General features: G+C 35.7%; 1 protein-coding gene across 2 annotated transcripts in view; it reads left to right on the top strand.

Moving 5' to 3' along the window:
- Positions 1–26945, top strand: part of GSK3B (glycogen synthase kinase 3 beta) — a 207149-nt gene that overhangs the window by 1905 nt on the left and 178299 nt on the right. The gene's annotated exons all lie outside the window — the stretch shown is intronic.

Here is a 26945-nt window from a genome sequence, read left to right as displayed (position 1 = left end):
CAAAAGGTAACTTGGAAGTAGGTCCAAGTTTTGATTGAGGTTTGTATTGTCATGTTGCCAGATACTAAGTTGAATGTTAATTGTCACTGACTCATCATTAAGTTCAGTTTTGGGGTGCCATCGCATTCAGCACTTGTTAAATGATCTAGAGTTCAAGGGTCCCTTCTTAGGACTATTTAAAATACTCTTGCATTGGTTTCCTGCCACATTTAGATAAAACTATGGGTTTAGTTATAACAATATGGATTTAGACCTTTCTGTCATAGCTTTTGCAGAAGGCTGTAGTCCTGAATATAATAGGGATATTTGAGCTTGTGTTTAGGGTTGTTGCTAGACTGTACTTTTGTACCAGATTTGTGCTAAATAGCCTGTGTTCTTGAGGTGTTTGGGATACTAAGTATCTACTCTTCCAAAGTATCTGTATTTGTAGATATGTTTATGTGGTATTTAGTGACAGCTTATTTAAACCATACTTCCAGAATTTGACAAAACTATCTACATTGTTTCCTTATTTCTCGAGAAAGGGGCACAGTGAGGGCAAAGAAAAACTATTTTGTTGCCTAGGAGAAGGAGAGAACTGAAGAACTGAGATTTTTAAAAAATATATACATGCTGTTATGTGACATTGATTATATCCTTAAGCAACCTAAAATTATCATTTTTAATTGAGCTCAGGATTTCAATTCATGTTCCCTTTTGGACTTGCCTGAAACAGGGTAGTCTAAGGTAGTAGCTGAATGGCAGATCAGTTTTAAAAGTTATTTATTATTTATTTTTGTGACTAGTACAGAATGCTGGGTATGTGAAGAGGGGAGCTGATGATGCATTTTTCAGAGAAGAGTCAAGCTTTCTAAGCACTTCATGGGGTCATTTGAAAGGAATATTTTAAAATTCTGGGGTAATTTTCAGCTATGATGAGGCAAATCTTATAATAGGTACTTAAGAGCCTCTTGTACTGGAGTGTTTGTATGTTTTTCATCTTGGTAATATAGTTTAAAAACCACTTGAAATCAATTTTAGGTAATTATTTTATTAGATCAATTTCAGAGAGCAAAATAGAATAGCTTATAATGTTAAGTTTTTGGACTTTTCATTTTGTTTCTGTTATTTTCTTTGAAAATGATTCCTTAATTCTTGGTAATGTGGTTGTTGACTGAGGATGGAGTAACTCTTGTAAAGTGCATAGGTTAAAGTGTTTTATTTTCTATTCTCATATAGATCAACTTAACATTTAAAAAATTGGAGTTCAATGCAAATTTTGTGTTTTTGACAACCTTGACTTTAAGGACATTTTAGAATAAAAAGGGTATCATTAAACATTTGTTACAGTGCTACTGTTCTAAGGGACCCCGTTCAAGAGAGAAATATATAAAGAAATTAAAGTCCTTGGCCTCAAAAGCTTATCATTTAGTCGTAGAGGCAGGTTATGGGACAAACTATGAAAACAATATCATGATGAATGCAAGAGTATAAAGACAAGTAGAAAGCTTTGTTCAGAAGGATGAAGAATACAGGGGTGTGAGGCCTCTGGGTTGGAGAGGAAGGACTTCCTGCAGAGACGTGTTTTAAGACAGGTGTTAAAGGAGGCAGTCGCTTGAATTGAGAAGCATAAAGGTTTCTAGATGGAAGGAATGAACAGAAGCACAGAGATGGTGATTTTTGTGTGGCAGTTAGATGATTTTTGTACTTACCAAGCAAGTTGGTAAATCTGAGTTAAAGGGGCCTAAGTAGGATAAGAAGAAGAGATAGTTTGGGAAATGTGTTAACCATAGCTGATGGAGGGCAGAGGGGGCCTGTAAGAGTTTGGTTGTCATTCAAGAGAGATTGGGATTTACTGTAGATTGGTGAACAGATATTGGAAGGTGATTTGGGTAGCTGGGTTAATGGATTACAGTAGACATTAGAGCCCTTTCAGGGAGATAGTAGGGTATGTTGTGAACATGAAGAAGTATTAAATAAAATGTGAAAATGTTATGAAAATAACACATTTGAGAGATAGTGTTAATAATGAACTGGCAGGATTTTGGATTGGATCGAAGGGGAATATTTGGGAAGGAGTCAGGAGTTAAAAATAAATTCTTATGTTGTTGGTCTGGAAGACTTGACTGCTGAGTTATATTGTCGATTGTAATGGGAAAGTTGAGAAAGTGCTGAGATGAGAAGGTAGATGAGTTCACTTTTTAAAAATTTAATGTACTATAGGTTCCCTTGAAGTTCAGCAGACAGCATTTGGTTACTGGCAATGATATTTAACTTTACAGTCTATTAACTGCATAGTTTCTAATTTTTCTTCACTTAAAAATGTTAGATTTATTTTTGGGAGCAGTAAACTAATGGTTTTTATTTAAATGCTTTCTATTAAAGTCTTAAAAAAGAAATTTTTTATGTAGATTCAAAAGCCTCACCCTTGACCCTAGTTATAGCAGTTCCATGGTAATTTATCAAAAAACAGTGGAAATATTTTTTGGATTAAACTGTGACGTAGAAACTTTAGATATTTTATTTTGTTTTTTAATAAAGATTTTATTTATTTATTTGACAGAGAGAGGGAGAGAGAGAGCACAAGCAGGGGGAGCTGCAGGGCTGAGGGAGAGGGAGAAGCAGGCTTCCTGGGGAGCAGGGTGCTGGACATGGGGCTCTATCCCAGGACTCTGGGATCATGACCTGAGTCAAAGGCAGACACTTAACCAACTGAGCCACCCAGGTCGCCCCAAAACTAGATATTTTAAATAGGCTTTAATTTAATCTTTGGTACGTTTAAAACCTGTTTTTCATAAATAATGATTATTCTTAGGTAAACTTAAAATAATGATAGTAATAGGGGCGCCTGGGTGGCTCAGTCGTTAAGCGTCTGCCTTCGGCTCAGGTCATGATCCCAGGGTCCTGGGATCGAGCCCCACATCAGGCTCTCTGCTCAGCGGGAAGCCTGCTTCTCCCTCTCCCACTCCCCCTGCTTGTGTTCCCTCTCTCGCTCTCTCTCTGTCAAATAAATAAAATCTTTAAAAAAAAAAAAAATAATGATAGTAATAGTAATAATAGCAGTCTTTATTTGGTTTGTGGAGGCTCCAGCAGAAATTAAAAGTTGATTTTATAATAGATATTTTTTGCCTTTTTGGTTGAGTTAAGCATTCATCCCAAGTTTGTTTGTTTGTTTATTTATTTTAAAGATTTATTTAGAGAGAGGGAGAGCACGAGCAGGAGGGGCAGAGGGACAGGGAGAGAGAAACTCAAGCAGACTCCATGTTGAGGGCAGAGCCCGAAATGGGGCTCAATCTCACGACCCTGAGATCAGGACCTGAGCCCAAACCAAGAGTCAGGCGCTTAACAGATGCCTGTATATTTGTATATTTCAGGTATTTTTTTTTTTTACTTACTGTGGTGAAACCAGTGTTTCTTTTTGGTTCACATTCAGATGCAAGTGTTGTTAAGTAAATGTTAGCAGCTATACAGTTCCTCCTGTAGAATTGCATAATATTTTACTCAAAAAAGAGAAGGTAAAGGACTTTCTATGGTGATTTTGGTTAAAATATTAGTAATAAATCCTTTTGGTATACTGTTGGCAAAAATTTAGCTAATTGGCTAGGTTTAATTTTTAAATATAAGATTTAGAAAGAGGAAAGTAAATCAGTGTCATTTATTTCCTCATATAAAACTTTTTACATCAATTTTTTTTTAGTGAAGAGAGAATAATTAATAGTAGTTGCATATTATTGTGCAGTGTTTAGTTATATTGTATTAAAACCAAAAACTACGTGGCAACTTAGAGTTATTCTGTTCCCAGGGGAGTTTCATTTCCTTGTGACATCTAAAAATTAGGTTATTAGAATTTAGCCAATTTCTAGATCATCCATGTTTATGTGGATGAGAGCTCATGTATGAGGCTGAAAGCCTTACTTTCATTAAGTTTTCATTCCTTTCCCCATCAGACCTTTCCAGAGTTGTTAAAACACTAATAGTTTCATATAAGAATTGCATGCTTTCTTGTTGCATGCATCTGTAGAATGCTAATTGTGAAATGATTTTAAGGCACAGGTACTAGGACAAACTTTAAGGGAATGCAGAGATTCACAAATCAATTTATGGCTGATTGGGAATGTCATTGAGAAAATGAGGTGACATTCATTTCACTGGCAGAGTTCACATGAAAATCAGTTCTTGCACTCTGTGCCGTCTGCCCCTTGTTTTGGACTTCAGTTGCAGGTGTGAGATACTGTTTTGGAGAAACAGCAAGGCTGGTGAAGCCAGAGTTTTTTAAGTGTCAGCAGCAGATTCTGAGACTGGGGGAGCTCTGTTTTTGTGTGCTCTATAGAGAATGCTGTGAAACAGGCATATGCTGACCTGATGCCACAGTTTCATATTTTTTATTAAGACTCGTGGGATTGTGGGATAGGGATGGGGATGGGCAACTGTAAGTCTGTGGTGTCTCTTGTGATGCTCCACCCTGCAATGGAGAATGGAGGGACAGCACGTGGGTGTGACTGGAGTATATGCTGGTACTAACAGGACCAACCTGATTTCCCAGATACTGTTCTAAAAACATAATCACTATAAGTAAATGAATTTGTTGGAACATTTAGCATCATTTTCTAGCATATTTTTAGGTTAGGGATGTGGTGGAAAGGGAATCTTAACAATGATTTCAAGAGTAGAGGTATTTTTATGGTTTACTGGTTTCAGAGTAGAGGTTGCAGTCTTTGCTTCTATCTTGGATTGTACAAATCTTCCTTGGTTATGTGAATTGTATTTGAAATTGGTTGAATGTGATGTAGAAATGTATATTCATATAAAGACCTGTGTGAATAGTACAAGGAAAAACTGACAGTAGAGTTAAAGGAGAACAATTTGTTTTTCCAAAAATTTCTACCATTAAATTAATTTTAAAAAGGGACATTTATTCTATTTGGTTTATTACTGAGTTTTCTGTTTTTAAAAATGAGTTAATACCTAGCACATAATGGACATTCAGAAAATTATTTCAGTATATACTGTATCTGTAATGAGCTTGGCCTGTTATAAAATATAAAGATAAAACTTTGTAGGTTTGGGTTCTTAGTTTACAATCCCCCTGCCCACTTTTGCTTATGTTTTATGGAGAAAGGTCTACTTTTAAAGGGTATGCAAGTTAAAATTTTGTAAATAGTTGAATCTTATATTTTTGTATTGAATAGTTTTCTTAGAAGCATTCTGGTTTGATCAGATTGAGGCAGTGGTGTATTTTTTTGTTTTTCAATTCTGCCAAGTCAACTTTTCCTTTTGTCTCCAGGGTGCCATGGCCAACAATGGCATAAAATATGAATCCCTTAATATGTTCTCTTTTCAACATATTCTGGAGTCATTAATTTCTTGATTGTCCCTAGAAATCAATTTAATAAAAAGTAAACATTTCTGATGGAAGAGGAACTGTTTTTCTAGAAACTTGTATTTTAGATGGTGGTGAAATTTAAATGAACTTACAGGCCTAGGATTGAACAGACATGCCTTAAAGTCAGAGAGGTGGGTAGGCAGGCAAAAATATTAGTAACACTGGTACAAAGCACTAATGTTAGAACTCTTTTTCATTATCCTTAATTATATCACGTGAAATCCTAGGCTTTTGAAGCTAAAAATAAATAGGTTACTTTAATAGAAAGTGGCCACAAATAATAATGTGATTGACATGTGATATGTCTATTGAATGTTTACTGTGTTCTAAATGAGCATTCTGCCAAATTCTTTATTTGCAATATTTCAGTGTAATCATTACAGCAATTCCACAAACTTAGCTAATACTGTTATCCATACTTTATAGATTAGGTAAATGAAATTTAGAGAGGTGTAACAATTTATCCAAGATTACTTGGACAGAAAGTTGCTTTGCTAGAATTAAACCCAGACATTCTGATTCTAGAGCTCTTGCTCTAAATTGTATATGTTATAGAGAATTGTAATGCTGTTACCTGTTACTTGGATTCCAGAGATAAGCTAAAGTGCCTTTTGCTTTTAGGATAGTCTTTCATTGATAATCAGTGTATGTGTAAGACTTGCATTAATTTCATTAATACTGCTTTTGAAATTAGTTTCAGGCATGCCTGTTAGCACATAGAGTACTTAAGTATTCACAGTTATATTGAAAAAATGGTCAATTCTCTTAAGATTTCAGGAAAACTTCTTAAGACAAACATGAAAATGGAAATATTAGGGATTATGCCAGTCAAAAAATAATGTATGGAATTTTTTTAATGTTCAGAGAACTGTTTTTTTTTTATTGAAAAGTACTGATGTTCATACGTAAATCTGGTGTATTTATATTTCCAGGTAATATTAGAATGTGATTCTTCAAATAAGCTATTAAGGATTTTTACTTCTGTCTCTTCCTATAGGTTGTGAAGTGTTCTAAGTGTTCTCTTCCTCCTTTTAGTATTTGACAGCAAACTTCATGAGTGTATGTGTGTGTAGTTTTGTGATTTTATATATATACAGTCAGTCAAGTGTCTGTTGGACATTTGTTGTAACTGTGAGGCTTCAGGGTTTTGTTGTTGTTGTTGTTGTTTTTTAAAGAATAACAGCTATGCGTCAGCATGGAATTGGGTTATTTGGAACATCACCTTTTTTGGAATTGGTTGGTATTTGACAATCAGGAAGTAAACCAAAAAGGCTCCTGAACATCTGAAATCCCCAGACAAATGGTGCAAACACTTTGTTCATATGTTTGTTTTTAGGCTGTTATTTACAATTTTTTATTATTATTTAACACATAGTTGTAATTCATTCAGTTGTCTGGTTTTATAAAATTGCAAATTAGAAGGGAATGAATGGATACTGATAGTAAGCATTACACTTCCTTAAAAGAATAGAAGGAAAAGCAAGCATATTGGGATTACTTACGTAGGCTTACAAGCTTCGGGGGAAATCACTCTGATAATTGTTCAAAATGTTGACTTAGAGAAGTTTAAATTATATTTCTTTTAAAAGGGCAGGAGGATACCTGGGGTTCTGTAATAACTTCTCACTACATCAAACATTCTCTAATTTGTTGGTCACTGAAGTGATGAGGAAGAGAAATGGGTCATCACTGCCCGGTTGACCAACTCTGTTTGCATTTCAGTGATATGGATAAAGGTACAAAAGTTTTTAATATGCTAGCCCAGATAAACTTATTATTCAGCAATAGCATTTTATCGATTTAAGGTTTGTTGTCTTTTTTTCTTTTTCTTTTGTGGTATTATGGAGTTGCTGTTTGGATTTTAACCTCATATCTTCCATCTGTGGAATACTTAGAAGGCACTGCATGGGGTTATTTAAGCTTTTTTATGAATTATGATTAGCTTTTAGTAACTTTACCAATCATACTTAAGACCTGTTAATGAGAATTTGAAAAGGTGGATATCTTAATTGTTGATCTGAAGAAAAAGGACAATCATGGCAATCCAATCATCTTTTGGAAGTCTAAGAGACTCTTAGGGGCTTCATTGGCTAACATAACTAAAAAATGTTGGGTGTTTTAGATTTCTTTCCACGGAAGGGTAACCTGTCTTAAAAATGTGACTCCTTTAACCCTAATTCCATAAAGTTAGTTAATTCTTTTTTTTTTAAAGCTGCTTTTATTTTTTTAATTTTTTTTAGAGAGCGCGTGTGCACGCAAGTAGGGGAAGGGGCAGAGGGAGAGAGAATCTCAAGCAGGCTTCACATGGAGTCCCACACAGGGCTCGATCTCAGGACCCTGAGATCATGACTTGAGCTGAAATCAAGAGTCAGACGCTCAACCAGCTGAGCTACCCAGGCACCCCAGTTAATTCCTTTTAATTGATTAACCACTTTTTAAAAAAATTTTTTTTTAAAGATTTTATTTATGTATTTGACAGAGAGAGACACAGCGAGAGAGGGAACACAAGCAGGGGGAGTGGGAGAGGGAGAAGCAGGCTTCCTGATGGGCAGGGATCCCGATGTGGGGCTCGATCCCAGGCCCTGGGATCATGACCTGAGCCGAAGGCAGACGCTTAACGACTGAGGCACCCAGGCGCCCCGATTAACCACTTTCTTCATGACATGTGTTGAAGTTACTGACCTAAGTCAAATTGCTACTCCTAGATTTTTAAGTCTGTAGAAGCAGCATCTGAAGAATTTGTGGTGCTGGCATAAATACCTAGCATCAGACTGCCAGTATTGCAGGTGTATTTGTTGCAGTTCCCCATTGGAATTTCAGTTTTCACTATTAAACTCTAAAGGGAAGGGGGAAGCTTTGAGTTGGTAGGGTTTCAGTAATAGTACATAATTGTATGTATATAGGTATATCATATTTTATAATTATAGCAATAACCACAATATCACTAATTGGATGCTGTATGAGGGACAATTACATGCTAGTCTTATTTACATATTTTGCTTTAAAAAATGGAATTTATTCACGTGATTCAAAATTTTCAAGGTTTTAGTGATGTCTTTGTCTTGCTTCTGCTTTTTAAACTACCAGTTCCCTTTCCTGGGGATAGCATCCCAGTGTCTTAAGAATCCTTCTATAGATACTCTGATTCTTTACACGTTATTTCTATTATGGAGTTATATTTTGTGTATACATACCTAAATGAACACAGCTTTAGCATAAGAGTGTTAGAATTAAAACACAATTTTGGGGCGCCTGGGTGGCTCAGTCGTTAAGCATCTGCCTCCAGCTCAGGTCATGATCCCAGGGTGCTGGGATCGAGCCCCACATCGGGCTCCCTGCTCCACGGGAAGCCTGCTTCTCTCTCTCCCACTCCCCTGCTTGTGTTCCCTCTCTCGCTGTGTCTCTCTCTGTCACATAAATAAATAAAATCTTTAAAAAAAAAAAAAGAACTAAAACACAATTTAAATCAATAATTCTAGAAAATTGTTAATGTTTTCTATTATAGTAGGTTATTAAGCCCTTATTTTACTGAGTGTGAGTTAGATGGGCAGTAAGTGCAAAGATGAGAGGGTGCTTCTCTTGGCAATAATAGGTAAAATGTTAATAGTCACAACCAGTGAACACTTGGTACATTTAAAATATTTCCTACTCTGTGTATTTGAGAAGTGATCCATAGCGTCAAGTACATATTATCGTTCTTGCTGGAAGTAGTTGTTTATTTGTCATGGTAAAGAAAAACACAAAGGGAAATTCATTTTTCCTTTAACTTTCCATTTTTCTAACATCTTAGATGAGAAAAACCTGTTCTCTTGAGAGATCAGAGGCGCAGAGTGCGTCAATGTCAATGAAGCCTGTGCCTTTTACCTCTTTAAGAGCGCACGGTTTCATTCTGCTTCTAAACCAAGCACTCCCTAGTCTTTTTTTTTTTTAATTTTTATAAAATAGTACATTCATACGATTTAAAGAAATCAAATTGTGCAGAAAGTCTTATGGAAGCCACTCTTCTCTTTTTCCTTTCTATTTCTCATAAGCAAACTTAACTGTGACAGCTGTTTTTCTCTATTAGTTTTTGTCATATTTTTAATTAGTATACTTTTACCTATTTGTTAAAATTACTTTTTGATATTGTTTATTGTTTTCTCATTATGATAGATATTATTTATTCTCATCTTTATCCCCCTTTTGCTTGCATGCTGTTATAATTATACAACTATTTTTAGCTAAATAATTTTTTAAATTATTATTCAAATGCTTAATACTCAGTATCTAGACACTAAGCAGTATTCTTAGCAGAAGCAGGTAGTGTGCTTTTAAAAGTGTTTTAAAAACGGCTTTATTGAGATATCGTTCACGTACCATAACATTTATTCATTTTAAGTGTACTGTGGTTTTAGTATGTTTACAGAGTTGAGCAGCTATCAACTAATACTAGCACATCTTTGTATGTGCTATTACCCTGTATCCAATGGTAGTCATTCCCCACATTCTCCTTCCTCCCAGCTGTAGGTAACTACTAAACTACTTCTGTTTCTATGGATTTGCCTATTCTCAACATTTCATATGAATGGAATCATACAATATGTGGCTTCTGTGACTGACTTCTTTTATTTCATATAATGTCTTCTGTGTCCGTCTATGTTGTAGCATTTATCAGTACTTCATTCCTTTTTATTTTTGAATAATATTCCATGATACGGAATTGCATTCATTTGTTTATCTATTCTTCAGTTGATGGGCATTTGGATTGTTAGCTGCTTTTTGGCTAGTATGAATAATACTGCTGTGAACATTTGTGAATAAGTTTTTGTGTGGACATAGATTTTCCTGTCTTTTATATACCTATATAAAAGTATACCTAGGAGTGGAATTGCTAGGTTGTATGGTTAACTGTTAAGTATTTTAAGGAACTATCAAACTGTTCCCAAAGTGGCAGTCACATTTCCTTTGCTTTTAATTTTTTTTTTTTTACAATTTATTGTTTTCATTTTTTCTTATATTGTTTGCAATTGTCATAATCTTGATTTTTTTACCCCTCAAATTTTATCAAGGATTCTCTAGATTCTACTCCACCCTCTGTCCTTTCCTGGAGTCCTCATCTTATTGCTGATATCTGGCTTGGTAGTTCTCCAGGCCCCACTGTATAACTGTCACCCTGACTTCATTGCTATTCAGGGTCCACTCCTATTTCCCTGGATCCCATGTCTTTGTATCACCGAGTACTTATCTTAATCTCATGACATCAGCCAACAGTGCCCCCCAAATTAACTGCTTGGTAAATGTATCTAGAAAAGTTGTTTGTTGGTTGTTTTTTTACACATTTGCTCAAAAAGAGTAGTTAAGCTGACACACTTTTTTGGCATGTGTCTCATCTTTTTAGTGTCTAGACACTGAGGCATAGATGTTTGGGAGGTTACTTTATATCATTATGATCAAGTGATTACCATGCCAACATGAAGCGACAGGCTAAAACAAGTACAGAAATCTGAACAACAGGCTAAAACAAGTACAGAAATCTGAAAAAAATTAATATTAAACAATTGTTTAAACCAGAGTTATTCAGTAGAAATACAATGTAAGCCACAGGTGTGAGTCACATTCGTAATATAAAACTTTCTAGGAGCCACATTAAAAAGAGTAAGTAAGTACAGGTGAACTTTATTTTCTTTCTTTCTTTCTTTTTAATATTTTATTTATTTATTTGACACAGAGAGAGAGAGAGAGAGAGCGCGCACAAGCAGGGGAAGGGGCAGAGGGAGAGGGAGAAGCAGGCTCCTTGCCAAGCAGGGAGCCCGATGCAGAGCTTGATCCCAGGAGCCTGGGATCATGACCTGAGCCGAAGGCAGACACTTAACCTACTGAGCCACCCAGGTGCCCCAGGTGAACTTAATTTTAATAATATTTTTATTTAACCTAGTGTATCCACAATATTATTTCACCATGTAATCAATACAAAATTTGCTAATGAGATATATTACATTCTTTTTTTGGTACTAAATCTTCACAACCTAGTGGGTATTTTACACTTATAGCATATCCTAATTTGGAGTAGCCACATATTAAGAGCTCAGTAGCCACATGTTGCTATTGATTATCCTATTGGACAGTGTAGGTTTAGAATTTTGTGTAGGAATTGTGTTATCGTGTAATACTGTTGTCAATCTGTTTAATCATAGTGTATTTTCAAGGAACAGATAAGATGCATGTAGTTCGAATATACTGCATTGATGTCTTATTGCTTTGTTTTGTTTTTAGTCATGTCTTCAGTTAATTTTGAAATTTTATACCACATTAAAGGAGGTTGAGAGATTTATGTTCTTCAGAAAGGTGCTTGCTATAGGAGGTAATGATTTTTCCCCATATTTTAGCACAACTGTTAAAACGTATATTGAATTCTTATTGGTATGTTTGTTAAATGTTGTCATTGCCATGATTGTCCTGACCCTGATGGAATCTTATTAGTCTAAATAGTTTTTGTCATACATTATCTCCCCTTGCTGTTTCAAAGACCTACCCAGCTTTCAGAGTCTCAAATGCCACTTCAGCCACTTATTTCCATCCATGCCTTACCCCAAGGCATGAAATTCACTTGCATGTAACTCCTATAGCACTCTCTATCACCCTTCTTATATTCTGCCTTGCATTCTGGTTAACTTGTTTTGTCTCTCCCTAGGGGATTTTAGGCAAAAGGAGTGTGGCAAAAGGAGTATTTTACTTATCTTTGTATTTCCTGCAGTGTGGAGCACAGTGCCTTTTAAATTGGGTCACTTAATACATGTTTGAGTTGAAGGCAATTTGTTATGGTAGTTATGTGTATACTATGCATGGTAGTTACATGGTATAGAGTTTCCAGATCACCAAACTATCACTGTTATTTCTAGGAACATTTAAGTTTCGATATAGGAAATTAATTTATAAAGTTAAATATGAATTTTTGAAAAAAGATTTTATCTATGAGAGAGAGAGAGAGAGCGAGCGCACGCATGCATGAGCAGGGGGAGGGACAGAGGGAGAAGCAGACTCTGCTGAGCAGGGAGCTGGACGCTAGCCTGATCCCAGGACCCTGGGATCATGACCTGAGCTGAAGGCAGATGCTTACCCAACTGAGCCACCCAGACGCCCCTAAATATGAATTTTTATTTAAAAATGAAGGAGCAATACCTGGGAAAGGATAAAGACACAGAATTATAGACACTTTATACTATGTGCTTGGCACTGAATGACTCAACTCTTTGGATGGGTAGCTGAATGAATGAAAGAACTTGGGTGCTAGGTTGCACTGGTTGGTGAGTACAGTACCTTTGAAACATTGAGCTTATCCAGCCACTACAATACCCACAAGCCTTCTAGGATTTTATTTGGAGTGGGTGAGGATAGAAGAGAAGATTTAGATCAAAGAAGTCTGCCAAATCAATTTTTCAGTTTTCACCAAGTAGCTTATTCTACAGGAGATAAAGAGACAATATTTAAATATTAACAGGCCCTTTCATCATGGATTAACTTAGATGTATAATTGTATTGTGGGGATTTATGAAAACTTTAATTTATAGGACCTTTCTTGTGTCTCTAAGATAATATTTGTTTGATATAGTAGTGGCGTATTAGTATATCAATTCAAGAGGGAGAAATACTAATAAACAATATGGGCTCTCTTGCTAAATAATCCAACCTCCTAACTAGCTGTAAAATTTGGCTGTCTGTATTTGGTTTTGAGAAGTCATGTTGTCAGTAATAATTTGGATTCTACTGATCAACATGGTATCTGCCTCTGTGACTGATTGTGTACATCGTGAGATGTTTGACTGGCCTAGGGCATGATTTTTAGACATGGAAGAGATTTGTTTTCTCTGTTTAAGTAACAATTGTTTGGTACACCCTCCTTGAAATCCAAGAGGAGTTACTAAAGAACAAAGCATAGTTCTATTTAAATTCAGTTGAACATCAGGGATAACCTTTGAGAGACTTTTGAGACTTTAATATATATATTTGCCTCTTGTGAGTTTCTAGAAAAATTAGAGAGTGACTGTGTACGTTCAAAGGATAGAAGGAATGTTCTAGTATTATATTTCTGCCATAGTGGAGGATGAATACCTGGTAAAAAGTAAAGGGTATGTGTCATGATTTCTAAAATTGGAGCAGATGGACCAATTCCTGGGGTCCTTAGAAAAGGAAGATCCCAAGAACCAGAGGATTCTCTGACTCTACTGCCTTGCATATAGCATCAATGTAAATTGTACAGCATGTCAGCTACCAGCATTAATTTAGGTGTAAAATATTGTTTAAAAATGCAGTGTTCCAATTAAAAAAATCTTTTTATTTTTCACATATACCTGAGAAAGCCTGTGTACTTTCTAAAGTTTAGGGAAGAGATGAGCAGAGCTGCTGTGGACCATGAGAGTGAGGGTTGGGAACGAAGTTAATGAGAAAAATGTTTATGCTTATGATGGGTATTGAGTTTCTGTGGATGCTATATTGATGGTAGGCCAGCTCTTAGAGTAATTCAGATTCAGTTACCCTTTGAGTATTTACTGTGTGCCAAGCACTATCCTTTCATTTAACTTTCATAATGCTTTGAGACAATATTATCTTCATTTAATGGATGAAGAAGTTAAGTTAAAAATATTTTAATTGATTTATTCAGGATCTTATAGGTAGTAGAGAACAGGTCCAGCATGTTGAACTCAGGACACCAGACTTCACATAAAAGAAAAAAACACTTTTGAGTACTTACTGTCATTGTACTGTACTAAGCAATTTATTTGTATCTCATTCAGTCTTTACCACAATGTGGTAAGGCAAATGTAGTTTATAAATGAGTAAACTTGAAGCTGAGAGGGCCTTACATAGCCAGCAAATTTTGTCACCATACTTTGAATTTGTTCTCTTAATTCCTGCACTGTGTGGCCTTTATAATTTGGAAAGAGAATAGGAAAATTGTGTGAAATTGATTGAATTAAGTTTCTGTGGGTAAAGCTTAGGAACTTTCACTTTTTATAATGTTTCTTACCAAGAAGAACACAATTGTCAGTCATGTACAAGTAAAGTTAAAATATTAAATACTTTTTTGTTATAAAACTTTAAGAGCAAATACTTTGCTTTCAAAATTAATACAGGCTATCTGTAAAACAGTGGCTATAAGAAATGGGTAAGAAATATAGTTGAAATCCATACTGCAAAGTCAGTGTTGAGCCAGATCCCATTATCTTTGAGGAAATTGAGGCTTATAGTGGTTAACTAACTTTCACCAAAGTTTTAGAACCAGCAGATGGCAGAGCCTGTATTCCAATTCAGGTAATTCTTATTCTTAACTGCTTTACTGGCCTGAGAGAATGTGAATGATTGTGCAGAAATGGAGCCTTCCTACCCCTGGTAACTTGAAGACACTAATCTTAAGCGCAGATAACGACTCAAGGCAAAAGTGTTAGACTTCACCCGCTTCCATCCTTGCTATTTCCTCTGGTCATGTATCTCAGTATTTTTCTTGTTGCTTAATATTATTCTTGAACATAAAGATTCTCTTTATCAAGTTGGCACTTAATAAATGTTGAATATTGAAAAATAAATTTAAAACAGTCAATCTTAAGTATAAAGACCAAATTTTAACATATCCATTGATAATCATGGTTTTCTTTTTAAGAATTTCTGTAGTTTTTGAGAGTAGTTAAATATTAATTTAAAAGGTTGATTTAAGATTCCCATGACTTGGAGAAAATTTTCTGTGCTTCTGAGCAACTTTTCTTAGTTGATGAGTGTTTTAAGTGTCAGATTATAATGAAACCCTGTAATGATACAAAATTCAGATAAAGTATAATTGGCTCCCACCCTCTGCCTTGCCTTATTGCCTGCCAGTGAGGCCAGGTACACATTTTGTTTGTAATAATTGGCTTATTTCATACGATTCTGGTAAATGAAAACTGATATATGGATTTTTCCTTCCCTGTCACCTCTATTCTGTAACTGGAAGACTCTTGGAAAAATACTGTTTTCTGTTAACTTTGCAATACTAAGTTCTGTTTTTCATCAGTTATATTTTTTGGACCACACTTATTAGAGGATATCTGGCTTTTAATGTACAGTGTCTAATACATAGAGTATTCATATCTCCAGAAGGCACTTCTTTGCCAGCTCAACTGTACAGAAAGAAGGCAGAAACTACATAGTGGATAAAAATGAACACTAAAGAGCCAAAAGAGCTGTTGTAAAATCTGAAGCAAAGTGTTTCATTTTGTTGTTTTTTTTCTTTAGCCTGTATGGAATTCCTCTGGTTAGTGTTTCCTACACTAGTTACTCTAATCGGTGTTATGCTATAATAAATATTCTGTGGCCAAAGAAGTTTAGAAAATGTAGCTTGTAGGATCCCTGTATTCCTTGGATCACACTTTGGAAGTCCTGCCTTTGGTATTTGGACCTTGCTTTTTATTTTAGAAGAGAAGGGAAGGGAGCCAGCATTTAAAGAGCATTATTTCACAGGGCCTAGGTAATCTCTCCATTTTACAGACAAGGAACCCAAGGCACTTCTGGAGGGTAGAGGACACAAAACTACTTACAGGGCAGAACTGGGAATGTCCACTGTTATGGTCCAGTCCCTTATCTCTCTGATCCCTAAATCTTTGCTCTTTTGACCTTACTATGCTGCTATGAGATTGTAATGAACTTCTGGGTTTTACTTAGCAACAGCAGTTTAGCAGTAGTACTAGGAAAGGGTATAAATTGCTCTATTTAGGGAAAAGGAAAGGAGAATAAATTGACTAGCTGATGCATGTCCTGCATCCTTTGTTTTGCATAGATGAACTCCATGTTTGGGAGGGCAAGGTTTTAGAGAAAACTCTGTAAATTAAAGCGTCGTTTGAGTGAGATTTGGTACTGTCTTTAGGTATCTCTATACTTGACATCATAAGGTCAGAGTCCTCCCTTTGATCAGGTATGGTGAGCTTCGACAAGTTATTAACTTCAGTTACCTTTCTGGGGGATTGTAAAGCTTAAAGGAGGTAATTACGCATGTAAGGTGCTTGGCACAGTGTCTGGTACCTAGTAATCTTGGCTGCTATTATTAATAGTAATAAAAATAATAAAGACTTAGATGTAGGTTGCTATCTCTCTGTATCTGTTGTCTGTTTATTTTTTTTAAACAGGCATGTGTAGGGTGGTCATAAGGAAAGCCTCCAAAATTTTTTTTTTTTTTTAATTTGAGGAAAAATTGTCACCAGGTGCCTTTAAGGTAATGGAAATTTCATCTTGAATGTAGTTATAGGGCATTAAGAAAGTTACAGTTCCATTGGGGATCTGGCATTTTTTCAATGAATACTAGTTGTAATAAGTAGATGTTAGCCTAGTGCCCATAAAGTTTTTTTTTTCTTTTTCTTTTTAATTTGAGATGTGTGTTTTAAGTCGATCTGCTGTCTGTGTTGTCAGTCCTTTTAGACTGCATATTTTTCTTCTGAAAACTATTTTTGTCTACTCTGTATTTCAGTGGCAGTTTGGTTTGCATTGACCATTAGATTATTAAATGTTTAACTATGATGGGCACACCAGAATACTATGGAATGTGAAGATCTTTCTTCCCCCAAAATCAGGTGTCTATAGTCTCCTTTGGTAGAATTAAATGGCCCAAGTGCTCCCTGAAAATTTGGGTAACTATTTAGAACCATTCAAAACCACTAAGGCTATTATTAACTGTGAATTGAGTCAAGCAGAAATACTGTGTTCTTTTCCTTTAGTTTTGATTCCTTCTCTATTTTGAGGAAGCTGGTAAAGAAACTCCACCCCACCCCCACCCCCCGAAAAGTTTCTTCTCCCTTCCTCACTTTTTATTTACTGCTTTGAAACAGCCAAGATCTTTGGGGGCTCTAAGAATATCAGACAGTTTTCACAGCTTGAGGCAGAGTGATTTTCATGGGAAACCTTTTCTTAAAAAGTAAAATACTCTTTGTCCTTGCTAGGCATTCTTAGAGGGGCAGCCAGCAGCACCTCACAGCTTTTTCAGTAACCAGAATGAGGGAAGGAGAGAATGAGTTGCAGGTTCCTTCTTTCTCCTTTTCCTTTTCTCTTTTCCCTTTCCACTTAGCTCTTTATGGGTGCTGAACCTGGCTTCTAGTAGAATGGGGGTAATTTTCATTAAATTTTTTATTTTTAGGGAACCTGGTGTTCCCAAACAGGTGTTGAATATTTTTTTCCATTTTGAGGTTTTTCTTCATAAACTACTCATGAATTAAGAAGCTTTGAATTATATAAAAGTAGATAGCACTATGTAATGAACCACCATATATCCATTTCCAATTTCTGTATTATCTATATGTGGTCAGTCAGTTTTTTTTTTTTTAAGATTTTATTTATTTATTTGACAGAGAGAGAGACAGCAAGAGAGGAAACACAAGCAAGGGGAGTGTGAGAGGGGAAGCAGGCTTCCCGCTGAGCAGGGAGCCTGATGCGGGGCTCGATCCCAGGACCCTGGGATCATGACCTGAGCCCAAGACCCTGGGATCATGACCTGAGCTGAAGGCAGACGCTTAACAACTGAGCCACCTAGGCGCCCCTATATGTGATCAGTCTTAATTTATCCATACCCTCACCAACCCAACATATTTATAAGGCAAATTTCAAACATCATATAATTTTATTTTTTGGAAAAATCTCTCCAAGGATGCTTAAAATAAACAAACATAACTACAGCACCATGATTCTACCTCTCAAATATCTAAAAAATTCCTTAGGATAATCAGATTTCTAGTCATTGTTCACATTTCCTGATTGTATCTTTTTTTCCCTTAAAATTTGTTTATTTGAATTAGGACCCAAAACAAGGTCCATATGTTGCATTTGGTTGCTCTTTTTAAATTTCTTTACAATTGATGTTAATTTTTTTTTCACTATTTTCCTTGCCATTTATTTATTGAAGAAATCAGATCATTTGTACTTTGGAATTTCCCACATTCTAGATTTTGCTGATTGTATTCCTGTGGTCATTTAACACATTTATACATTACCACATTTTGCTGATTGTATCCCTGTGGTCATTTAATAGAGGGGATGTTCCTCTAATAATCCCTCCTGTATTTCCTGTAAACCATTAGATTTTTAATCAGATTACCTTATTAGATGGTGCTAAGTATCTCTTATTACATAATATCAGATTCTGACTCTCTTTTTGTGATGTTACAGTTGATCGCAGCAGGGGTGTGTTCTTGTCAGCCTGGTTTACCATCCACTGTAAGGTTCCCCGTCAGCCTTTCATCTAATGGTTTATCAGTCATTGATGATCATCGTATAGATCATGGATTGGCAAAGTATAGCCCACAGGCCAAATCTGATTTGTTCCTTATTTTGTAAATAAAAGTTTATTGTAATGTGACCATGATAGTTCTGTTATGTATTGTCGGTAGCTGCTTTTATGCTACAGAGGCAAAATTGGTAGTTAATACAGATGCTGTATGGCTTGTAAAGATTAAAATATTTACTGTCTGGTCGTTGATAAGTTTGCTGACTGGGATCTAGATCATTATATCTAGTGGTGGTGATATTCTATCATTCCTTCTGTTTTATATGCTGGAGTTCTATAAAAAAGAACTTTTTAACCTCAGTCAATTATATGATTATTCTGAAGAACAGCAGAGTCTTTTCCTACTATTCGATAGAGGTGGCCAGTGAGATTGTTTAATTTTAATTTTTTGTATCTGTGTGAACCCCTGGTTTTGAATATGTTTGATATTTTATTCCATTGTAGTATTCTTTTTAACTTTCAAGTTGTCCCATTTTAGCCGGTGGGAGCCCCTTCATGTTGGCTCCTGTATCCGTAGATATAACCTCAGTAATCTTGGTAGTTCTGTTTTCTAGTATAACAGGATGTTTCAGGCTAGTCTCATGCATCACCTGCCTTAGATCCACAATCAGTTACTTCTCTAAGGGGTCTGATTCCTATTAGTGATAGTATTTAAAGACCAAGGTCTGGATCTTTGTTGCTATGGATTGGCAGTTGTTTCTAGGCCCTTTTAGTGGACAGAACTAGGGTCTGTATGCATATGTGTGTGTGTTGGATTTTTCTTATTGTGGTGAAATATACATAACATAAAAGTGACCATTTGAACCTTTCTTTCTTTCTTTCTTTCTTTCTTTCTTTCTTTCTTTCTTTCTTTCTTTCTCTCTTTCTTTCTCTCTCTCTTTCTCTCTCTCTTTCTTTTCTTTCTTTCTCTCTTTCTTTCTTTTCTTTCTTTCTTTTCTTTCTTTCGAAGTAGCCTCGACATGGAGCCCAACATGGGAAAGAGTCAGACGGTTAGCTGAATGAGCCACCCAGGCAGTCACCACTCTTGTTTTGGACAGTTTTTATAAATAGAGTCATACAATATGTGTCCTTTTGTGTCTGGCTTCTTTTTTTTTTTTTTTTTAAAGATTTTATTTATTTGAGAGAGAGAGAAGGAGAGACAGTGAGTGAGTACAAGCAGGGAGGAGAGGGAGAAGCGGGCTCCCTGCAGAGCAAGGAACCTAATGCAGGGCTTGATCCCAGGACGCTGGGATCATGACCTGAGCTGAAGGCAGACGCTTAGCCAACTGAGCCACCCAGGCGCCCCTTGTGTCTGGCTTCTTTCACTTAGCATAATGTTTTCAAGGTCATCCATGTTGTAGTATATATCAATACTCCATTCCTTTTATGGCTGAATAATATTCCATTGTATGGAAAACTACATTTTGTTTATTGGTTTAGTTGATATTTGAGTTTTGGCTACTGTGAATAGTGTGTGTAAGTTTTTGTTTGAATGCTTGTCAGTTTTTTGGAGGTATTTACCTAGGAGTGGAATTGCTGGGTCATATGGTAATTCTATGTTTAGGAACTGTCAATCAGTTTTCCACAGTGTTTGTACCATTTTACATTCCCACCAGCAGTGTATGAGGGAACTGGTTTTTCCCACAACCTCTCCAACTCTCATTGTTTTTCCATTTTTTAATAATGGCCATTCTGGTCGGAGTGAAATGGTGATTTTGATTTGCATTCTCTTAGTGACTAATGACATTAAGCATCTTTTCATGGGCTTGGTGGCCTTTCTATATCTTCTTTGGAGGAATATCCATTCAAGTTCTTTGGACATTTTTAAAATGGATTGTCTTTTTGTTGGTGAATTTTAAGGATTCTAAATACTCAGTATACTAGGCCTTATCAGGTATATGACTTGAATATATACTCCCATTTTGTGAGTTCTTTTTTTTTCACTCTCTTGGTGTAGTGTGCTTTGATGTACAAAAGTTTTAAATTTTGAACTCAAATGTATCCATGTCCTTTTTGTGCTTTTCATGTCATATCTGAGAAAGCACTCCAGGGGCACCTGGGTGGCTCAGTTGGTTAAGCAACTGCCTTCGGCTCAGGTCATGATGCTAGAGTTCCAGGATCGAGTTCCGCATCAGTCTCCCTGCCCAGCGGAGAGTCTGCTTCTCCCTCTGACCCTACCCCTCTCATGCTCTCTCTCTCAAATAAATAAAAAGAATCTTAAAAAAAAAAGTACTCCAGATTTACCCATGTTTTCTTCTAAGTATTTTATAGTCTTATTACTTATACTTAGGTCCTTGATCCATTTTGAGTTAATTTTTGTATGTGGTGTGTGGTAAGGGTCCAGTTTTCCAAGTTCCATTTGTTGAAGAAGCTGTTCTTTTCCCATTGAATGGTGATGGCACCCTTGTTGATAATCAGTTGCCTCTAGATGCCTGGCTTTATTCATGGACTCTCAATTCTCTTCTGTTGACCTGTATATATACTTTTTTATGCCAGTACTACACTGTCTTGATTACTGTAGCTTTGTAATAAGTTTTGAAATGGGGAAGTTTAAGTAGTCCAGTGTAGTTCTTTTTAAGGATTATTTTGGCCATTCAAAATTCTTTGTGATTCCATATGAATTTTAGGATCATCTTTTCCATTTCTGCAAGAAAGCCTTTTGGAGTTTGGATAAGGGTTGTGTTGAATCTGTATATTGTTTTGTGTAGTATTGACATATTAATAATATTAAGTTTTCTGATCCATGAACATGGAATGTCTTTCCATTTATTTAATTCTTTAATATCTTTCAGTAATGTTTTGTAGTTTTCAAGTCTTGTACCTCCCTGGTTAAATTTATTCCTGTTGTAAACTGAATTATTTTTAAATATCCTTTTCAAATGGTTTGTTGATAGTGTATAAAAATACAACTGATTTTGTGTTGATCTTATATGTTGTATGATGAAGTGAGAAAAGACACCATGAGTTCATACCAATATTTCCAAATCGGATACCATTTCAAGAGTAAGAGTTTAGTACTATAAGATTTTGCCTTTGACTTTTTTAAGCTTTATATCTATAGCTCTTTTCTTTCATGCTAAAAATCTTGAGAGTAGTACATTACTTGCTTGACTTAATATTTATATATACATATTAGTGTTGTTATTTTGAGATTATTATAGAAAATGGTTGCTGTGAACAGTTTAAGAATTCTTGCATTTAGGGGCGCCTGGGTGGCTCAGTCGGTTAAGCAACTGCCTTTGGCTCAGGTCATGATCTCGGGGTCCTGGGATCGAGCCCCGCATTGGGCTCTCTGCTTGGTGGGAAGCCTGCTTCTCCCTTTCCCACTCCCCCTGCTTGTGTTCCCTGTCTGGCTTTCTCTCTCTCTGTCAAATAAATAAATAAAATCTTAAAAAAAAAAAAAAAGAATTCTTGCATTTAATATAAATTCTGTCAGGGATTTACAGTCAAATTACCATTCTTAAATCATTGGAAGGGCCCCTGGGTGGCTCCATCGGTTGGGCGTCCAACTCTTGGTTTTGACTCAAATCATGACCTAGGTAGGGAGATCAAGCCCTGCATCAGGGCTCCCTGCTCAGTGGGGAGTCTGCTTCCCCTATCCCTCTGCCCCTCCCCATACACACACACTCTCTCTCTCAAATAAATCTTTAAAGAAGATAAAGTCATTTGAAATGGTTTCTTTTGAGGTTAGACCACCCCATTTGATATATAGTTTCTTTTGTTCATTTTGCTCTCAGTTTTTGGGAGTAACTTATTTTCATTTTGATTTAATTTTGTTTGTAAGTATGTAAAATATTTACATTGTTCTAGGGGTGCCTGGGTGGCTCAGTCAGTTAAGCGGGTCATGATCTCGGGGTCCTCAGCTTGAGCTCCGCATCAGGCTCTCTGCTTAGCAGGGAGTCTTCTTGAGATTCTCTCTCTCCCTCTGCCCCTTCCCCTGCTCACTGCATTCTCTCTCTCTCTCAAATAAATAAATAAATCTTAAAAAAAATTTTTTTACATTGTTCCAAAACTAAAACTACAATATGAAGTATAATCAGAACAGTCAGCTTTTATCCTCTCCCTCCCCTATAGGTAACCTTTTTTTTTTTTTTTGCCCCAAAGTTAACCACTTTTATTTGGTTTTGGTTATTTTTTAAAATTATTTATTTATTAAGATTTTATTTATTTGACAGAGAGAGAAATAGCAAAAGCAGAAGCACAGAGCGGGAGAAGCAGGCTTACTGCGGAGTAGGGAGCCCGATGTGGGGCTTGATCCCAGGACCCTGGGATCATGACCTGAGCCAAAGGCAGATGCTTAATGACTGAGCCACCCAGGTGCCCCGGTTATTTTTTTTTTAAGATTTTATTTATTTATTTGAGAGAGAGAGAGCCAGAGAGAGAGAGAAAGAGCACAAGCTGGGGATCAGCAGAGGGAGAGGGAGAAGCAGGCTCCCTGAGCAAGGAGCCTGACATGGGGCTCAGTCCCAGGACCCTGGGACCATGACCTGAGCCGAAGGCAGATGCTTAACCGACTGAGCCACCCAGGCGCCCCTTGTTTTTGACTATTAAACAAATGTATCTACATTCATATTTCTCTCTTCTTAGATAAAACTTATAATGTGTTTAGCATTTTGTATTTTTTAACTTAAAAAAAAATCCCAGAAATTGCTCATAGTATATGAAGCTCTTCCTTGTTGCTTTGTATGCCTGCATAGCACTCAGATATTTTATTCAAGGGGTTCCCTATAGATGGAGATTAAGGTGTTACATAGGGAAATTTCAGTGGGACCAATTGCCTGGTTCTCTGGCACTGAAACTTTAAAAAGTATGTTATTTTTCATATTTATCATAAAGATACTATTTTACCACAAATACTCCAACAGCATAGAAACTATACACAATAAAAAGTGTAAAGTTTTCTGATTCCCATCTGCCCACTTTCCCTCTACTCTTATCTCCAGAAATTACTACTAAGTTAGTTCAAGACATTTGTCTAGTAGGAGTGTACATTTGTATATGCCATAAATGGGTTTTAAACAAAATTGGGATATCATGAAAATTCTGCAACTTCGTTTTTTAGTGTAATATTACCAGTTGAGCTTTAAATTTGGATAATGAAAAGAGATTCCTGGGCATAAATAAGACTTAAAAAATAGTTTTAAAACATTTTTTCTTCTATTTCATTAATGCTAGGTAGTATATTTTGTCTGTGTGTAACTTCCTAATTTTCTGTATTGTAATTACTGCTCTAAAATCCAGAAAGTAGTTTAAAAAAAAAATTCAGAAAGTAGTGTGTGTAGTCAGATTTTATTGTTGTAATCTGTTGTGGCTTAATACTAAAAGTGAATCTAGGGGCGCCTGGGTGGCCCAGTCTGTTGTCTGCCTCTTGATTTTGGCTCAGGTCATGATCTCCCCCTGCTTGCACTCATGCACATGTGCGCTCTCTCTCAAATAGATAAATAAATAAATAAAATCTTTAAAAAAATACTAAAAGTGAATCTAAATAAAGTCAGGATACTTATTAACCAGGTTGAATTTCAAAAACTTTGTAAAACTTTGTAAAACTTTGCTTTGTTAAAACAGGAAAAAATTTGCCTATCTTGTTCATTACTGGGTCCCTAGCACCTAGGACAGCAACTGGTTCCTTGTTCTTCCGACTCTGTACTTACTTTATTTTCACCATATAAATTATAAATGGATGGTCCTATACAAACTATTCTGTGTTCTTTTTTCACTTGTTAATGTATCATGGACATTTTCCATGTCACTTCTTAAGTCTTAAGTGTCTGTTCTTTTAAATTAATGTGTTAATGGAGATACCATATATTACATATTTAGGTAGTTTAAAGACTTTAATTTGAACCATTTTTCCCTCTTAGACTTGGGCACTAGTGTTATGTTTTTAAAATATTAGTGGAAGATACTAAGTTGAGGGTTATTATGGAGTGAAAGTATATAACTCCCTTTTTTCAAGTGTGTAACATAAACATGTTTATGTAGAATGGCAGTATATGTAACATACCTTAAACAAATCTAATGTGACTATTCCGACCACGAATGTTGGAGTTAATTCACTTTAGAATATTTTCACAAGCAATTCACATAAGGAGAGATAATAGTTAGCAAGGTAAAATGTTCGTTTTAGTGTAATTGACAAAACACAAAAACAAAATGGGAAAAAATTGTACCCCTTACTCCCCAGTCAAATCGGCAAAGCTTAGATATATAATAGTTGGTGACAAGGGTTTTGAGAGATGTGTTGCTGAAGAAAAATGTTTGTATGTTCTTTTTGGAGGGCAGTTTGGCAGAATTTCAGAAGTTCTACTTCTAGGACTTTATTTTAAGGGAAAAAATTAAAGACAGGCTCACAAATTTAGATATATATGAATTTTATGAAAATTTTAATCCTGGGACTAATAATAATACTATTTAAATAGTGCTTCCCCATACCTTACTTTACATTTATTTAATTCTCTCAATAATCTTATGATATTCATGCAATAGGATTAAAAATGATATAAAAGAATATTTAACATTGATATAAATTCATAATAAGAATGCGTGAAAATAGTACATTACAAAGGAGTCTGTGCAGTGTGATTGCATTGGCTGCAGCCAAACTGAGAATATTCTCCAAAATATTTATACTTGTACTTCTGTATTATACTTATAATCTGTTACTCACATATGTTAACTTTATTCTTTTTTGCTATGTTTCTTTTATAGTTTTTCTTCAGTGAACATACTACCTAATAAGAAGCCTGAGTTTTTTTATAAAAGTCCTTTGATTTTATAGGATTTACTTCAGAATTCCTGAACAGAGCATTCCCTAAGCACCTTTAAAAAAGAATTCCATTGGTAGTAATTTAAATCTATAAGTAACTTTAATCCTAGTGAGGGAGCTAGAAGGGGGTTTAAGAGCTCTGTTGTTCTCTGTGACTTTATGATTCATCCCAGGGATTTTGTGTTATTGGGTATATTTCTTTGGAAATAAGAAGAAGGAAGTGAGTGGATGAAACTTGCCGCATGATTGCTCATTTGAAATCAAAACTGTTGTTGAATGTTAATTAGCACCACAGTTTTGTGTGAAGGCTTTTAGACAGAGTGATAATGACACTCATTATTAGAGAGACAGAGTGTTAGGTGTTCCAAGGTCTCCACATTTATTCATTCAGTGCTTAAGACCAACTATATGCTAGGCACTCTGCTAGACTCCTGAGGATACAGAAGTCAAGTAGGACAGATTTAGTAATGAAGAGATGGTAAAAATGTTTGTTTCATACTGGTTTTCCTAAGTGTGGGGTTTCCCAAAAGGCAGAAGAATTTCTTTTCTTGGGTATTTTTGGGTTTGATTTAATTTAAATTGAAAGTGAGAAGGAGCCATTAACTATGGAGAAGATACATAATTACAGTGTAATTTCTTTTACAGTGTAATTTTCATATAACTTGCTATTCAGTTAGAGTTTATATGTCTATGTCTTTTTGAAGGAATTAGCATTTATTGAGTATTTATGTATCTTTTACTTTTAACATGATCCTTATGGCAATCCCACGAGAGAGGAATTATTGTCAGTATTCAGTGAATAAGAAAACAGAGTTTTGGAAAGGTTAAGTGATTTGTTTAGGGTTCATAGTTTAAAAGTTGTGAATTTTAAACCAGGTCTATTGATGCTAAAGTCCATAAACTTTTTGTGATACTTATACCGGGGGAGAGAGAAAGCACAGGAATGGGGGAGAGGGAGAGAATTGGACTGCCTGTTGAGTGCAGAGTCCGACTTAAAGCTCCATCTCAGGATCCTGAGATCATGACCTGAGCTGAAATCAAGAGTCAGACACTTAACTGACTAAGCCACCCAGGCCCCCCGTGACTGCCTTTTTAAAAACCTATATATCAAAGATATCTTTCCACATAAATCACAACATTTTAAATCTTCAGATAATAACTTATCTATACAATGGGATGCTGTAATATATTCAGTTATCCTCTTCTTGGTAGACATTTAATTGTTTCTAGTTTTCTCTTTTGCAGTTACAAATAATGTTTCAATGAATACTCTTGTAGCTGAGCTTTGCACATGTTTTTATGGAGGTCGAGGAGTACATACACTTAAGATTTCTGATCCATGTTGCTGGATTGCCTTCTGAAGAAATTGTAACTGTGTTCCTAACAGTAATTTATATGGTCACCTATTCATCTGTATTTTTACTGAAATTACATGTTGTAATTTTAAAACATCATAGTTGACTTGATTAGTTTTAATTTATGTTGCTTTGATTACTAAGTTTGAGGGTTATTTTTCTGCATGCATATTGGCCCCTTGTGTATTATCCTGTTTTCCCATTAGTTTT

Source organism: Phoca vitulina, unplaced genomic scaffold (assembly GCF_004348235.1).
Source record: "Phoca vitulina isolate PV1807 unplaced genomic scaffold, GSC_HSeal_1.0 scaffold8, whole genome shotgun sequence".
Classification (NCBI taxonomy): Eukaryota; Metazoa; Chordata; class Mammalia; order Carnivora; family Phocidae; genus Phoca; species Phoca vitulina.
This window is presented reverse-complemented; position numbering and strand designations above follow the sequence as displayed.